This window comes from Scardinius erythrophthalmus (assembly GCF_964197995.2).
Source record: "Scardinius erythrophthalmus genome assembly, chromosome: 14".
Classification (NCBI taxonomy): Eukaryota; Metazoa; Chordata; class Actinopteri; order Cypriniformes; family Leuciscidae; genus Scardinius; species Scardinius erythrophthalmus.
In genome coordinates this window covers 42,993,577-42,998,522 of record NC_138234.1, presented here as the reverse complement: position 1 = coordinate 42,998,522, position 4,946 = coordinate 42,993,577, and the positions used below count along the sequence as shown (strand labels likewise).

Sequence of the window (4,946 nt, the reverse complement as noted above, 5' to 3'; positions counted from 1 at the left end):
TCATTGAGTGCAACTACTGGCTTGGTAAAATCTATGTTCTATGTGTGGTGTTCTCGGTCATCATTACACACTCATGTAATTGTTAAATGTAATTATGTTAAAAGTGTGAACAAGTAATTTTTGTCTTGGATATTACAATGAAGAATTTTTGGTTATAAATTACCCATTATTAAACACACACTGTTCAATTGTCATTGTTGAGGTTGATGTATTATAATTTTTCCTATGGTATTCAGAGTGTTGTTTTCTGCATAATGCAGGTTGATTTGTTGCAACAAGTTGCTAAGTGATGTTGTGATGTCATTGTGTGTTTACGTCAATACATAACAGAAACTGCATATTCGTCAAGTCACCTTTATTCATATAGCGCTTTTAACAATATAGATTGTGTCAAAGCACTTAACAGTATCATATCGCAGGATAGAGTGTCAGTAATGTATAATAATAAGATTAAACACTCAGTTTTCAGTTAAAGGCATTTCATTATTGAATTCAGAGATGTCATTGTCTAGCTCGGTTTAGTTTAATTAGTATCTGTGAAATCAAATTGAAGATAATCGCTGGAAGTTAAGTGTCACCAACTGAGCAAGCCAGAGGCGATAGCGGCAAGGAACCAAAACTCCCTCTGAGACGGAATAGAGAAAAAAAACAACTTGGGAGAAACCAGGCTCAGTCGGGGGGCAGTTCTCCGCTGGCCAGGATATCATTGCTTATTGTTTACGTATTGTTTTAACTTTTAAAAGTACAAATGTATTATATTTCAATTTTTTGTCGCAATTTTAACAATAATAGTATTATGTAGTTCAGTATTTTATTATATTTGTAGTTATGTTTTATTTTAAGTTTATTGTATTTTAAGTAGAGGTCTTCACTGGGGATATGTCCCTGGGGCTCATCCAGGTGTCCGGACTCCGCTGACTATCAGGGCCCCATAAATCATCTCCCGGAGCCGATCCACCATCTGATCTGGACACAGACTGAGAAACAGAATAGAAACAGACCAATATTAGCGTAGATGCCATTCTTCTTACGATGTAACGAGTACATCATATATTATTGGGAGTGTCCCCGGTTCCGGTTGACCTAATTAATGCAGCCTAACAATCCTTTAACGGATTTGAATATTAGAAGTGTATTAGTGTGTTATGTGTACGCCAGGTTAAAGAGATGGGTTTTTAATCTAGATTTAAACTGACAGAGTGTGTCTGCCTCCCGAACAGTGTTAGGTAGATTGTTCCAGAGTTTGGGCGCTATATAGGAAAAGGAACTACCTCCCGCAGTTGATTTTGATATTCTAGGTATTATCAAATGGCCAGAGTTTTGGGAACGCAGCGGCCGCGATGGACTATAATGTGACAAGAGCTCGCTCAAGCACTGAGGAGCTAAACCATTCAGGGCCTAATAAGTAATTAACAGGATTTTAAAATCTATACGATGTTTGATAGGGAGCCAGTGCAGTGTTGACAGAATCGGGCTAATATGGTCATAAACGCATGAATAAATATTTCTGCATTTGATGTTGAAAGCACAGGTCGCAATTTAGATATGTTTTTGAGATGGAAAAATGTTTTACAGATGCTAGAGACATGGCTTTCAAATGAAAGATTGCTATCAAATAGCACACCTAGGTTCCTGACTGATGATGAAGAATCGACAGAGCAGCCGTCAAGTGTTATATAGTGTTCTAGGTCCGATAATTAACACCAGTTTTTTTTTCTAAATATAGCAGTAAGAAGTTACTTGTCATCTAATTTTTTATATCGACTATGCATTCCGTTATTTTCTCAATTTGGTGTGTTTCACTGGAAATATAGAAAGAAATATAGAGCTGAGTATCATCAGCATAACAGTGAAAGCTAACCCTGTGTCTCCTGATAATATCTCCCAACATGTAAAGTGTGAAAATCAATAACCTGAATGTTAGGAGCTTTGAATTTTGTATTGCTTTTATTGAAATATAAATCCTTGCAAAAATCAGTTAATTTCTTAAAAATGAAGTGTCCCATATTTTTTTTGCATAAGAAATGTGGTAGCTTTAAGTTTAAAATTTAATTTCCAGAGTTTTGTGAACAAGATGTTTCCATTAGAAGAAATATTCACCATATGTTTCTAACAATGATGATATTGTGTTTACAGCTAACATTTTAAGGGTTCCCGTTGCTTGTAATATTTCAAAGCACATATATAAAATAAAATCCTTAAAGTAATACCAGATATATTTTAACATTATTACAAAAAAACAAAATCTTACATACATTGTTGTCGAAAACAAAGATTTTGTTACCTAAACCAGTGGTTCTCAACCAGGGCACTAGTACCCACTAGGGGGCCTCAGCACACTTCCAAAGTGGCCTCAAGGTGACATAAAATTAATTTAAAATAAGAAATATTAAAATAATTCTACTTAATTAAATGCTAACTCTTTCTGAATTTCTAGAATCAAAAATTATCCATGATGAATTATTTTAATCTGACCTGTCTAGTTTCGGGCGAGGAGGCCTTTTGCCAATCTTTTGAAATATTGTCTTGGACAATGGGGGGGCCTTGAAGTCAAAAAGGCTGAGAACCACTGATCTAAACTATTAATATTTCAATTAACCTCACCAAAATGGCATCTTATCGGCTTATCAAATTTAGAACTCTACATGATAATGGAGGAGGATGAAGAGGAAAGTTAAGGGTGATGGTTATGTCCATCTTCGTCAACCCAAATGTTTGCACCATACTTCTGCAATTTGATGCTATCATTGGCAGTCACGATGAAAGACCGGTCGCTGGGGATATGGAAATTGAGGCAGACGACCTCAACGCAGTTTTTGCTGTCATTTTCATCTTCCACAAGGACAGAGGCATAGATGGTGCCTTCCCCGGCAAAGTTACATGTCTCGTTCTTTGGCAGGTGAATGTAACGGATTCGGCTGTCTGGTTTAAAAACCATCTTCATGTCGCCGGAAATTTTTGATTCTGTACCTCCAGTCTCTGCCCCCACATTTATCACCATTTCTTCCAGCCTCATTTTATCCACTTCATAGAAAATCCGAAGATGCTTCCCGGTTGCGTTGGCCACGTGGGTATTTGAGCGTGAAGTCTCGTTCCCCATGTTTTTAAATGGGAGTTGGGAAGATCTGAATTTTTAAAGAAAGAAACCATGTAATATTTACAGGTATGCAGAACACAGAAAGGTTGTTTTCATTCAAATCTTTTTCAATCTTGGCTTTTTTTGTCATTCTGTGGCAGGACTAGTACTCTATACATAATAGATATTATGTATAGTGTATGTGAATTAGTGCTTGGGAATTCTGGCCTGATTGGTTCAGAGGAGAGCATATAGTTTGTTATATTGTCTTAACATCAGATTATCTTCTGGCAATATCAATTTTTAAATACGGGCACCATTATAATTGACAAACCCAACCATCTTAGCATCAAGTATAGAAGCAGTTTTGTCATTTTAGTTCATCTGTGATGGTATCTTAAGCTGTAAAGATGTAAAAGTAAAGAGAAAATATAAAGAAACAGTCCATTATGCTGCTTTTACATGCAGATGTATGAAATATCACTAGCTCTATAATCAAGAATATCAAATAAATACTTACTGGAGAGTTGAGAGAAAATAACTGTTGTATATTCAGTTCAGGAGACAAATGTTTCCTATTAAGAGTTGGTTCAACAGGTGACTGGCAGTCAGTGTGTGCAGTAATTCACAAAAAGCGACTTCAAAACTTTATATTGCTAACAGAGAACTAAAAATATCTGCTTGTGAAACCTTACGCCCACAGCAGATTATGTATTTTTTGCTGTTCTGTTGTAACCTGACAAATTGCACAATTTTCAATTTTACTTAGCTCGTAAGAGTGAAAGTGGCACTTCTTTAAAGTAAGAGAGTTCCAAGGAATAGCAACAGCAGCATGATACCATTGCACAGTCATGTTACACAATCATGAAAAGAAGAGTTCTTGACAAAGAAATTATTTTATGCTCAAATAAGAAACTTTGAAACTCCAAGCATGGTCGAGTCAAAGTTATTAAATATAATTACCCAGAACATGCATATTCAATATGACACAAACAATTGAGTGTTCAACAGTTAGGACCAAAGCTTAAAAACCAGTCCAGCATTCCAGGCAACATAGTCCTTGGCTTGTAATCACTTAGACCAGCGATACTCAAATCTGGCTCGCGAGAACCACTTTCCTGCAGATTTTAGCTCTAACCCTAATCAAACACACCTGAGCATGCTAATCCGTTTCTTCATCTCTTTCTCACGAGCCAGATTTGAGTATCACTGACTTAGACCCATATACCTTGCTCAGTCTTTCTTGAAACATGAAGTGCAAAAATAACAGTACTTGAATGCAAAGATGATTCTCAAGCGAAGTTCAACCAGAAAAGAGATGTTTGACATCCAGCATTGATTTTAAACAGTAGATGCAAGTCAGTTCTCCTAGTACCAGACTTCTCAGACGATTAAGCCACCAAATAATTCATACATGCTCAGAACACAAACCCTCTGTAGATTAAAATTTACACAAACAAACCATAACTAAGTGCTACAAAAAATGAAACATGGGCTTCATTTATGAAACGAACATACGACTGAAAATTGGGCGTATGGTCATTTCTACGCAAAACTTGGACTTTATCGATATGGATGTGAGCGGTGGCTACGATCAAATCTCACGTCAGGTCTGAGCTCATGTACACAAGTTAAACTTTCAGGACATTTTAGGCAGCTTCTGAGATAATTTACAACAATTAAAATGCACAATTAAAAAGTAAAACATTTTCTCTACAGTAATCAATATAATTACAAGCAATAGGTAAGTTTACCTATTTGCAAGGTGATAGATGACAGAATTAGCATATAACCTATTTAAACATGACTGTCATCAAACATCGGCAATAGCAGATATGGCTCTGTTAGAGGACCTTTATGTGCCCCTAAG

General features: G+C 36.2%; 1 long non-coding RNA gene across 1 annotated transcript; it reads right to left on the bottom strand.

Annotated features, from left to right (window-relative positions):
* Positions 1–340: 340 nt before the first annotated feature.
* LOC308701532 lies at positions 341–3,780 on the bottom strand. Its single transcript, XR_014031466.1, has 2 exons — positions 3,597–3,780; positions 341–3,125 (listed from the first exon to the last, which is right to left on the bottom strand). It is a non-coding gene; the product is annotated as an uncharacterized lncRNA (long non-coding RNA).
* Positions 3,781–4,946: the final 1,166 nt, after the last annotated feature.